The sequence below is a fragment of the Solea senegalensis genome, unplaced genomic scaffold (genome assembly GCF_019176455.1).
Source record: "Solea senegalensis isolate Sse05_10M unplaced genomic scaffold, IFAPA_SoseM_1 scf7180000015973, whole genome shotgun sequence".
Taxonomy (NCBI): Eukaryota; Metazoa; Chordata; class Actinopteri; order Pleuronectiformes; family Soleidae; genus Solea; species Solea senegalensis.
Window position 1 is genome coordinate 1 of NW_025321533.1, and position 12035 is coordinate 12035.

Below are 12035 nucleotides of genomic sequence, written 5' to 3' on the forward strand. Positions count from 1 at the left end.
CGCAATTAAATTGACGCACAGGCACGGGTTGATGTCTTTCTGGTTTCAGCTTAGCTTTGCTTTTCACAGAAAAAAGAGAATGGTGCACCGTTCCTGGTGGCACTGCAATACCAGGTCAATGCAAGGAGTGAAGAGAGCAAGCCCCAGTTTTCACCCCCCACTGCTCAAAAATGCATTTAATATTTAATCCCCATATAGAGGACATATCAGATATTAAACTGATAAGAACAGATACTACACTTGATCTTAGCCAAAAGGCCGAGAAGCGATGGCCCACAGGTGTCTGGGGCCAACCCAAGATCTTGGCACACAAGTCAGTTGTTGTGGTGCCATGTTTTTAAGGGCGCATAACAAAGGCTGCTGCTGCTGATCACCTCCGCCCCAAGGTTGACCTAAGTGCACCTCTGAGCCTTGACAGACAGCTGCTTGACATTTGACACACTCAAAGGGCGCAGCCTTACAGCAAAGCCCACCAAAAATAACTTAAACTCTTGAACGTCCCTCTCCACGGAAGTCTTTAGTAAAAGGCTAAAGACTTGTGCATTTTGAAGAGAAACCAGAGTCAACGTAGCCCCTGTCCTGGAGAGCAGCCGAGGAGTCTATCCGCCGGAGTCACCACAGTTTCGGTCGGCCGGCCGGCCGGCCACCTTAGGACGGCCTTCCTTCAACGTTTTTGCTTAGTCGGCCAATAAACCGCCCAGATTTGACTGCATGTTTGGAAGCGCTTTCCTACTGTCGGTTGTGCGCTGCAGTTTTCTATCAGTCGCTGAGGCTGTGGCACATTCCTCGCTCACTGGCACACCTCCAACATTTAGTGGTAGACGTGAGTGCATGAGCAAAGCAGCTCCGTATCACACCGAGCAGTACAAACTGCCGGGCCATTTCCCACCTCATCCGGGCTTCTGAAATGGTGAGTTGCTCCGGGCATCACTTCAACATCAGGTCACTGCACGGAGTGAACAGAGCAAGCGCCAAAGTATTAACCCTTGGCATGATGGCCATGGATCCATCTCCAACAATCGAGTTCTTCTACAAAGAGTTGGGAAAGGGAGCGTGACATTTGCTTTGAGCTAAAAGACAACACCCAAAACCATCACGTTCCCAGCAACTTGGAAAGACTGGGGATGTTGCTCCGCAAGGACGTGAGAAGTTTGGAGATGGGCACACACTAGCAAAAATTATGCAATCAAGACTCCCACGTTTGGGGAATTTGCAGGGGTCAACACAGCCGGAGTGCAATTGGCTGAGCCTCGCCCTGGGTGAACCGCCTTCTTGATCATGGTATCTCCCCTGCCAGGTAAGTATGAGGTGTACTCGCCAAACACCGGTTGGCTGTTGCCAGACACAGATCTTTGGCTGATGGTGCAGGAAATGAATAATCCCAGAGGCCAATGCCTTGACTCAGTTGCTCGTTAATGCTGTGCTATGTTCAACTTCAACCTCCAGCACACATTGGAGAGGAAAAACTGCACACATTGGAGAGGAAACACTCGACCTTTTTTACTGGCATACCTGGCTGTCGTTTCCTATAGATTCAGCAACAACTGGACATGACGGCACCAACAGCAGCTTGCCCATCCCGGTGTCGCTTCCCGATACTGGACTAGAGTGTAGCATGTGGTGGAGATAAAGGCTGAAGTGCAGTGTGTCCGAAAGGCTGACTTTTGAGCCCCTCCACGCGCAGGGGGCCTTGCCCAATCCATAAAAGCAGTCTGTGTCCCCAACCCCCCGGCTTACGGCCATACCACCCTGAGCACGCCCGATCTCGTCTGATCTCGGAAGCCAAGCAGGGTCGGGCCTGGTTAGTACTTGGATGGGAGACCGCCTCGGAATACCAGGTGCTGTAAGCTTTTACACCGCTGCACGCTTTTACACAGCTGCTTCCTTACAAGAAAGATGCCCCTCCGCGAGCAGGGGCCTTGCCTAGTCCATAAAGGCAGTCTCTGTCGCCAGCCCCTCGGCTTACGGCCATACCACCCTGAGCACGCCCACAAGCAAACCAGGAAGTGGTTGGAACAAACATTTCGAGCACACGGCTCCTTTTTTCAACCTGTTTTCTCCCCTTTATTCTCCTCTGTTTTGTACTTCTCTTCCTTTTCTCGTCTTGTGCGACTTTAGTTCTTTGTTTTGTTCATTTAAAAGACTGGTTTTCCCCCCGACAATGTGTTTTACACTGTGCGGGGGCGCTTTAAGTTTTGCTGACTATGGACGGACCTCAAGTTGACGACCCACTGAACGGAAAAATGGCAAATGAAACGGCAACAACAGAAAAAGGACGGGAAGATAAAGGCAAAGAAAATGAAAGAAAATATGATAAGGACATGACACTCCAAATTGAGCTACAAGGTACGGAGAAAGTAACAATTATGGAACTTTTAAAGTGTGTGCGGGAGTTGTGTGGTGGCTTAATGGCCTGCCGCTACACTGGAGAAAACAAATATGAAGTCACAATGACCAACGCTATAGGGAAAAGAAGGCTCCTGGACGGCTTCAAAATCGGCACAACATCTGTTTTGGCAAACAAGCTTGACAATGACGAACTGGTGGTATATTTCTTAGGCCTCCCGGCCTACATCACGGACAAAGAAATTCTGGACAAATTACACGGATGGGGGGTCTCAGCGGTGTCACTGATAAAGAGGAGAATGTGGCCAGGGACCAACATCGCAGATGGGACAAGATACTTAAAGGTAAAGTTCAATCAGACAGTGCAATCACTCCCTTATTCTGCTAGGTTTATGACTGCCACTGGTCCTGAATATTTTAGAGTAATACATGATCGGCAAGTCAAAGTCTGTCGTATGTGTATACAGCCAGGACACATCCTACGGGATTGTCCAGAATTTTGTTGTCACCGCTGTGGAGTCCAGGGGCATTATGCGAGAGAATGCATTAAAACTGTGAGGAGATGTGAGCTTTGCCACAATAATAAGGAAAACTGCATTTGTAATGATAGTTATTCTGAATCAAATAATGAGTCAGACTTAGGTGCAGAGCAGGCACAGATGAGCTGTGTAGAGAGCTCGGGAGAGGAGGAGGCAGAGGTAAGCTGTGAAGACAGCTTGGAAGAGGAGGAGGTAGAGATGGTGCATACCGAAGCACAAACATGTGAGCCAGCTGATGTGGCCTCCAGTCTCGTCTGTGAGGTGGTTGATAACCCCACAGAATCTCGGAAAAACACGAGGCGGGAGAGCTCTACTGAGAGCCCCTGTGCGCTACAGCAGAAAAAAAAAACTGATAACCAGGAAACAGTGCGGGCTGCAAAAGCGCAGAGTGCATCGGCCACCGGCACTGCATCACTCAGCCCTCCCCACTCCAGTAAGACCTCATCACAATTGCCCCCCCCAAGTGCTGACTCTGATTTTGAAATGGACACCTCACTGATTTCAAACCTAAGAAAAAGACAAATGAAAGGAAAACATGGAAAAAGATCACAAGAAAAACAGAGTAAAAAAAGTTAATAATCATGTCTGACGCGACACTATTTCAATTCACCCTCCTCATGGTCTCCTTTCTCTCGCTGAATGCCTGTGGGCTCTGCAATAGAGAAAAACTACAGAATTTATTAACTCCCATCAATTGTGACATACTGTTTCGTCAAGAAACCAAATGGTCTGAATCTCCGTTCAATCTGTTAAAAGACCTGTGGGAGGGTAATATATTTTACAGCAATGCTGTAAGTAACAGGTGTGGTGTCGCCATCCTAACAAAAAAAAATGTGTTTGATAAGATAACTGAAATTCATAAGTCTCCTGAGGGGAGACTATTAGTAATTGACACTTGGCGTAATGGTACTCACCTGAGATTTATAAATGTCTACGCTCCCAATGTTGAGAGGGACAGGAAACTCTTCTTCAAAGCTTTGGAGTACTGGCTAACTGACTCATGTATTATCACAGGTGACTTCAATGTCGCCCTGACCAAAATGGATGTATCAGTGAACAATCATTTCAAACAAGATACAAGTAGGGGTTTGCTCATAGACATCATTAAAAAACATGACTTGGTTGATGTATGGCGTATCACTAACCCATTTGTCATTAAATTCTCAAGACATCAAATAACCAATAATTCCCTCAAACAGTCCAGAATAGATTTCACTCTAGCAGGTCCTTCCGCCATTTCCAAAATAAGCACAATCGATTATCAAATAAACACCATAAGTGATCATAATTTCATCAAAATGTCCATATTTCCAACATTTCAACAAAAAAATGGAGGTGTCTGGTGCTTCAATAATAGTCTATTACAGGACCCTCAATTTATTAAAAAAATTAACAACTTCCTCCAGAATGTCTCTGAAGAAATGCGATGGGTTAGTGATGCTTTTGTCTGGTGGGATGAAGTAAAAAAACGCATCAAAAGACTCTCAATTAACTACAGCAAACACAAACGATGGTTGAATGATTTAGATGAAAAAGATATAAAACAGAAAATAGAAGTTGAGCTTTCTAAAATTGCCCAGGTACCTAACAGGGACCTTACAAATTACATATGGCTCAAGGAACAACTGTCCAACCATTATAAAATCAAGTGTGCAGGGGCAATCACTAGAAGCAGGGTACAAGCATTTGTTGAGGGTGAAAGGTGCACATCCTATTTTTTGGGACTGGAGAAACAACTGCAGAGCAAAGTGTCTATCAAGGAATTAAAAAACAGTGACGGCAACTCAATCACAAATCTTGACGAAATATTAACAACGGTTCACTCTTTCTTTCAACAGCTATACTCCAGTAGTCCTGTCCGTCAGTATGAGCAAGAGATGGTAACTAAAGCAATCACTAACAAGCTCGGTACTGAAGACAAAGTCTGGTGTGATCAGCCTCTCACAACAAGTGAAATTGAAGCGACCATTTCTGGCCTTCATAAAAACAAAAGTCCGGGGTTAGATGGACTAACAACAGATTTTTTTCAAGCCTTTAAGGACAAATTATCGCCCATGTTACAATCTGTTTTTCAGGAAATAGACAGCCGGGGCTATGCTCCTGAGACCCTCACATCTGGCCTAATTACAATTGTGTACAAAAACAAAGGGGACAAAACAAATCTGCAGAACTATAGGCCAATCAGTCTTCTTAACACAGACTACAAAATTCTGACCAAAGCACTCGCAAATAAACTCAAAACGGTAATTCCAGGGCTTGTACACCAAGCACAAGCCTACAGCATCCCTAACAGAGACATTTCAGACCCCATTCTTTCCACCAAGTCAGCGCTTTCCCAAATGTCAAATAGTGGTGGAATATATCTGGGCGTAGACTTTGAAAAAGCCTTTGACCGTGTGGAACATGAATTTCTCTGGGCCACTCTTAAACAGTTTGGCTTTGGTCAAAGTTTCATAAAAACAATTCAGGTTTTATACAACAACGCGCACAGTCAAGTCAAAATCAATGGTCTTCTAACCCCAAAAATCAAAATAAACCGATCAATCAGACAAGGATGTCCCCTATCTTCTCTTCTGTATAGCCTGGTGGCCGAGCCCCTCGCCCTCCTAATAAACCAAAATCAGTCAATCCAAGGCATACGAGCAGACAACGGAGCTGTCTGTAAAATGATCTCCTATGCAGATGATACAAATATAATGGTCAAGGACGAGAAGAGCCTTAATGTTGCTCTCGATATTATAGATAATTACTGTGCGGCCTCTGGTGCCAAAATAAATGAAAAAAAGTCGACAATAATGTACTGTGGTGCGGTGGCAAGGTCACCAGGCCGATGGCAGTTCAGGGAGGAAAAGGCCTGTGTGAGGGTCCTGGGTGTGTACCTCGGCTGTGACGGAGTGGCTGCCAGGGATCAGACTTGGCATGAGGTGCTTGAAAAAATTAAAAAAACCTTTGGAATGTGGAAGATGAGGAAGCTTACACTCAAAGGTAAAGTGGTGGTGCTCAACTCCCTCATTCTGTCAAAATTAAACCATGTTTTACAAATTTATGACTTGCCAGAACAGACCTTAACTGAAATAAATAATGCCATATCAACTTTTCTGTGGGGGAGCAGCCGCAATATGATAGCTCACAAAACAATAATCAACAAACAGTCAAATGGAGGTCTCAACCTCATTGACATAAAAACCAGGAAACATTGCTTCAGGGTCAAAATAATAAAAAAACTATTGGACAATAACTCAGATCTGTTCTGGAAACATGAACTCACCCAAACAATAAACTCAATTGGCAGTTGTGGCATTTACAATCTATGTCAAATTCCAACTAAATCACAAACTGAGCAGCCATCACCCTTCACAAAAGAGGTTCTGCAGGCTTGGGGGTTGGCCAGGCCCCACCTCCTCACATGGGTAATGAGCAAACATCAGCTCTTACAGCTTCCTCTTTTTCACAATCCTGACATCACACACCTTGGTCGACCAATCTCTGGCGGCCCTCTGTCGCGAGAGGGGCTGCACACGTTAGCGGGACTAATTGATAGTCAAGGGGAAATAATCGTGGATGAAATAGTCAGCAGACTCAGAATAAATAATCGACATAGCAAAAAATTAACTGAACAGATCTGTCAAAAAATCTCTGATGCAATCCCCCCCCATTGGCAGCAAGCCTTTTACAGGACCAGTGGCAGCATGCAGGATGACGCCCTTGTTTTTCGCACAAGTGCTCACCCGGTCTCAAAAACTCTGTCTGAACTTAATACTAAGTTTTGGTACAGCACACTACTCATGAAAACAGCTCAAAAACCCACAGCAGAGTCCTACTGGCAGAAGCGCTTTCCTGCTCATAACGTTTTGTCAATCTGGAAAAACATGAAAAGTCCCTTCGCCCACCCTCAAGCCACAAATACCGACTTCAAAATAAGGCACAGACGCATTTTCACTGGTGTCATCTTGCATCAAATAAATAAAACTGCTTATGGGAGGGTTTGCACTGTCTGTAATTTGAACGATGAGACCTTTGACCATCTGTTTCTCACTTGTCCCATCTGTGAGGTCTTCATCGATCGTGTCCGGACCTTCCTCATCAGCCACTGTAAACTAAGGACAATGACATCTGTGGATTGGCAATGGACTTGGCTATTTGGAATCACTAAAGGCACAACTGGCATCAACAAGACAACAATCAACATCATGCTCTCCATCGCACGCCATACAGTTTTCATCGCCAGGAACTACATCCTACACGAAGATCTGCACATTGACAGATGGCTTCTCTTCACAAGCACAGTCAAAAGTCACTTCCGGCTACTACATGCTGCATACACAAACATTTTTCGGGAGAGGTTCGCAGGTGGGACAACATTGTTTGAGTCTGTGACTGATGACAACATAGCTTTTGGCTTCTAACTTTCTGTTCCGTTTTTTTATTTTTATTTATTTATTTATATTTTTTTTTATTATCATTTTTTTGTTGTGTTAATGCTTGTCTTTTGTGATGGTTACAGTTCAGTTCTCCTTAATCAGTTGTTTTATGTACATGAGTACTCTATTTAATTTTTTCTAAATACCTTTTAATGCACTTGTTTGTCAATTTATGTTTTTGAAAGTATTTTTGATAATAAAAAACAAAAAAAAGGGGTCAGGGTCGGGCCTAGTTAGTACTTGGATGGGAGACCGCCTGGGAATACCAGGTGCTGTAAGCTTTTACACCGCTGCACGCTTTTACACTGCTGCTTCCTTACAAGAAACATGCCCCTCCACGAGCAGGGGCCTTGCCTAGTCCATAAAGGCACTCTCTGTCGCCAGCCCCTCGGCTTACGGCCATACCACCCTGAGCACGCCCGATCTCGTCTGATCTCGGTAGCTAAGCAGGGTTGGGCCGGGTTAGTACTTGGATGGGAGACCGCCTGGGAATACCAGGTGCTGTAAGCTTTTACGCTGCTGCTGCTGCTGCTTCCTTACAAGAAACATGGGCTCGCAATTAAATTGACGCACAGGCACGGGTTGATGTCTTTCTGGTTTCAGCTTCGCTTTGCTTTTCACAGAAAAAAGAGAATGGTGCACCGTTCCTGGTGGCACTGCAATACCAGGTCAATGCAAGGAGTGAAGAGAGCAAGCCCCAGTTTTCACCTCCCACTGCTCAAAAATGCATTTAATATTTAATCCCCATATAGAGGACATATCAGATATTAAACTGATAAGAACAGATACTACACTTGATCTTAGCCAAAAGGCCGAGAAGCGATGGCCCACAGGTGTCTGGGGCCAACCCAAGATCTTGGCACACAAGTCAGTTGTTGTGGTGCCATGTTTTTAAGGGCGCATAACAAAGGCTGCTGCTGCTGATCACCTCCGCCCCAAGGTTGACCTAAGTGCACCTCTGAGCCTTGACAGACAGCTGCTTGACATTTGACACACTCAAAGGGCGCAGCCTTACAGCAAAGCCCACCAAAAATAACTTAAACTCTTGAACGTCCCTCTCCACGGAAGTCTTTAGTAAAAGGCGAAAGACTTGTGCATTTTGAAGAGAAACCAGAGTCAACTGTTGTGGGAACTTTTGTGAGTGAGATGAAGCACGAGAACTGAGTCGGATGAATACAAGCAAGTTGATTTAATCTGAGTTGCAACCAGAGGAGCACAGTTTACAGAGTCGAAGAGTCTGCAAAGTGAACAACACTGAGCAGAGAGAAACAAGGCGTATATAAACATGTCTTCAGCAGTATGTGTACGTGATATAGAAGAACAGAAGGTTCATTGGATAGAGTAGTTGTCTGATATGATGCCAATAAACTGTTGTGAGAAACTAGCAGATATCAGTAGAGAGCAGGGAGTTTCTTGGGAGGACAGGGACCTTGAGATGAAATGGGAAACTTATAATTGCCCTCTACACCTCGTGTGACCCAAGAAACAACTAACCACTGAACCTTGTGTGACCTAAAGAAACATCTGTGTGCATGCAATATGCCATTACATTTCCCCCCTTTTTATCCTTAAGGATAAACGAGGAAGAGAAAAACAACCAATAAAACACAATCAACAATAGAATCAACAAAATATGCACACACAATATAACACAACAAATCCCAGATGACAATCAAATATGAGAAAAGAACAGTATTCAAAACTTCAGACTGAGCATTCCAACTGGTTTACGATCAGTTGTCACACAGAATACAATTCAACGGAAAACCTTAAGGTAAAAGTTGCAAGCTGTTTTTGTGGATGAAAGCATCCTGAGTAAGGATCAGTTTTTGTGTATGTATGTGTCATAGCGGTTGTAGCATTCTAGGGGTGAAAAATAAAGACAGTGAAATGGTGTAACACGTGTAGGTTGTGGTGTGGTGTAGGTCTTCTTGCGCCCACGAAGGTGACACAGAAACTACGTCTGCACGCCACTTGTTGTCTTCTTTCTTCGGACCCTTGGTCGCCTGCGTGCCTGTTACGAACGCAAAGTCTTACTTAGCAGCCTCTGGAGTTTGTAGTTTTCCAGGAGAACCAGCAGGGGGTGCTGGAACCTTTCTGCAGTGGCTGGCGTGGATCCAGGTAGCCTGCTCAGCGACTTTCACAGCAGTGTGGGTTGTCAGCAGGATCTGGAACGGACCTTGCCACCTCCTGTTCCTCCACGACTTCCTCCTGAAGTCTTTTATGACCACAAAGTCACCTGGTTCGAGCAGGTGCAGGGGACCACTGGCTGGAACAGGGAGGGCTGCGATCACCTGTTTCTTTACATCAGAGAGCTGTATGGATAGATTGGTACAGTAGGTTAGTGTGTTGTGATCACAAATAGCTGTTTATGGGGGTGGAGATCCCCCCACCCCCCCTCCTCCTTCCTCCCTTCTACCAATTCACTTTGTCAACTACTTCACAAAAAAGGTAGATGACATTCGCTCTTCTTTCTCAACCCCACCTCCTGATCTCACCACTCTACCAACCACACATTCAGCTCCTTCTCTATCCTCTTTCTCCCCTCTATCTCAGGATCAAGTTCTTTCCCTAATAACCTCTGCCCGCCCCACCTCCTGCCCCCTTGACCCTATCCCCTCTCACCTTCTTCAGTCAATTGCTTCTGATCTTCTTCCTTTCCTCACCCACCTCATTAACACATCTCTGTCATCTGGTTGCTTTCCGGACTCTCTTAAAGAGGCCAGAGTGACCCCCCTCCTTAAAAAACCCACCCTTGACCCGTCTGAAGTAAATAACTACAGACCTGTCTCTCTTCTTCCTTTTCTCTCCAAAACTCTGGAGCGCGCTATCTTTAATCAACTCTCCTCCTACCTTCACCGGAACAACCTTCTTGATCCTCTTCAGTCTGGTTTTAAAGCAGGTCACTCGACCGAAACTGCACTTCTTGCTGTCACTGAGCAACTCCACACTGCCAGGGCTGCCTCTCTCTCCTCTGTGCTCATCCTCTTGGACCTTTCTGCAGCGTTTGACACAGTTAACCACCAGATCCTGACTTCCTCCCTTCAAGAACTAGGTGTCTCAGGCTCTGCACTTACCCTACTCTCATCCTATCTTCAAAACCGAACATACAGAGTAACCTGGAGAGGATCCGTGTCGAAACCCTGTCCTCTAGCTACTGGGGTCCCTCAGGGTTCTGTCTTGGGCCCTCTCCTCTTCTCTCTATACACCAACTCTCTTGGTTCGGTTATTCGCTCTCATGGTTTTTCCTATCACAGCTACGCCGATGACACCCAACTCATTCTCTCTTTTCCCAGCTCCGACACACAGGTAGCAGAACGGATCACCGCTTGTCTGACTGACATCTCTCAGTGGATGTCTGACCATCACCTGAAACTCAATCTTGACAAGACTGAATTTCTTTTTCTCCCAGGAAAGGGCTCTCCCACCACAGATCTAACCATCACCCTCGACAACTCTGTGGTAACTCCTTCTCACACCGCAAGGAACCTGGGTGTGACACTTGACGACCATCTCTCCCTCACTGCCAACATTGCTGCAACAGCTAGATCTTGCAGATACATGTTGCACAACATCCGAAGGATTCGGCCTCTTCTAACCCAGAAGGCGGCACAGGTTCTGGTCCAGGCTCTTGTCATCTCACGCTTGGATTACTGCAACTCCCTCCTGGCTGGTCTTCCTGCATGCGCCATACGACCTCTGCAACTCATCCAGAATGCAGCAGCTCGACTGGTCTTCAACTTACCAAAATTCTCCCACACTACACCCCTCCTCCGCTCCCTTCACTGGCTTCCTGTAGCTGCTCGCATCCGCTTCAAGACTCTAGTGCTTGCGTTCCATGCTACAAACGGATCCGGTCCAGCCTACATCCAGGACATGATCAAAACCTACACCCCAGCCCGCCCACTCCGCTCTGCATCGACAAACCGGCTCGCTGCCCCCTCACTGAGAGGATCGCAGAGGCACTCGCAGAACTCGAGACTGTTCACTGTCCTCGCTCCCAAATGGTGGAACGACCTCCCCATCGACATCCGGACAGCTGAAAGCCTCCACATCTTCCGACGCCGACTAAAAACACATTTCTTCCGACTCTACCTCGACTAAGACGAAAAAAAAAACAAAAAAAAAAACAAAAAACTTGTACATCGCACTTATGACTAGCACTTAATTGTTTGTTCTACTTGAAGCTCTTACTTACTTCTAGCTCTTATATGTACCCAAATGTTTAAATGCACTTTTGTAAGTCGCTTTGGATAAAAGCGTCTGCTAAATGACATGTAATGTAATGTAAAAAGGTTCTCGTGTCGGTGGCCAAGCACCTACGGCTCAGCCACAATTTGGTAAACCCAAAGGAGAGGGCCATCATTAACAACCTGGCAACAGGGAGGACCCGAGTGCCACCGGGGCCCTGCTCTGTCCCTCTGTGTGCGCCTTACATGTTGAATCTGGAAAAGCACATCAGGGCCCACAAGGACCTAACTGCTGGCCGGATTCAGGCGGAACTTCAGTCGATTAAGCGGAGCACGGCCCTTAAATTGCTGGCCGATTTGAGGGCCAGTAATCCCAGACCTCCGATGGTGTCCTTACTGGACATCTCGGATGCAGAAGAGGACCCAGAGGAGGGGGTGTCTGGCCTTTGCAGGAATCGAACGTGCATGAATGCAAGGGCAAGGGTCAGAGAGCTCGAGAGGAAGCTGGACGAGGCGACACGTCTCAATGCTGACCTCAC

General features: G+C 46.1%; 7 non-coding genes across 7 annotated transcripts; 2 read left to right on the forward strand and 5 right to left on the reverse strand.

The window, feature by feature from the left end:
- Positions 1–77: 77 nt before the first annotated feature.
- Positions 78–270, reverse strand: LOC122762691. Its single transcript, XR_006358756.1, has one exon. It is a non-coding gene; the product is annotated as a U2 spliceosomal RNA (small nuclear RNA).
- A 182-nt stretch (positions 271–452) lies between these two features.
- On the reverse strand, positions 453–565 carry LOC122762687. Its single transcript, XR_006358753.1, has one exon. It is a non-coding gene; the product is annotated as a U5 spliceosomal RNA (small nuclear RNA).
- Positions 566–1139: 574 nt separating this feature from the next.
- On the reverse strand, positions 1140–1305 carry LOC122762689. Its single transcript, XR_006358755.1, has one exon. It is a non-coding gene; the product is annotated as a U1 spliceosomal RNA (small nuclear RNA).
- Positions 1306–1731: 426 nt separating this feature from the next.
- On the forward strand, positions 1732–1850 carry LOC122762688. The gene has a single exon (XR_006358754.1). It is a non-coding gene; the product is annotated as a 5S ribosomal RNA (ribosomal RNA).
- Positions 1851–7697: 5847 nt separating this feature from the next.
- Positions 7698–7816, forward strand: LOC122762685. The gene has a single exon (XR_006358751.1). It is a non-coding gene; the product is annotated as a 5S ribosomal RNA (ribosomal RNA).
- Positions 7817–7937: 121 nt separating this feature from the next.
- LOC122762692 lies at positions 7938–8130 on the reverse strand. The gene has a single exon (XR_006358757.1). It is a non-coding gene; the product is annotated as a U2 spliceosomal RNA (small nuclear RNA).
- Positions 8131–8312: 182 nt separating this feature from the next.
- LOC122762686 lies at positions 8313–8425 on the reverse strand. Its single transcript, XR_006358752.1, has one exon. It is a non-coding gene; the product is annotated as a U5 spliceosomal RNA (small nuclear RNA).
- Positions 8426–12035: the final 3610 nt, after the last annotated feature.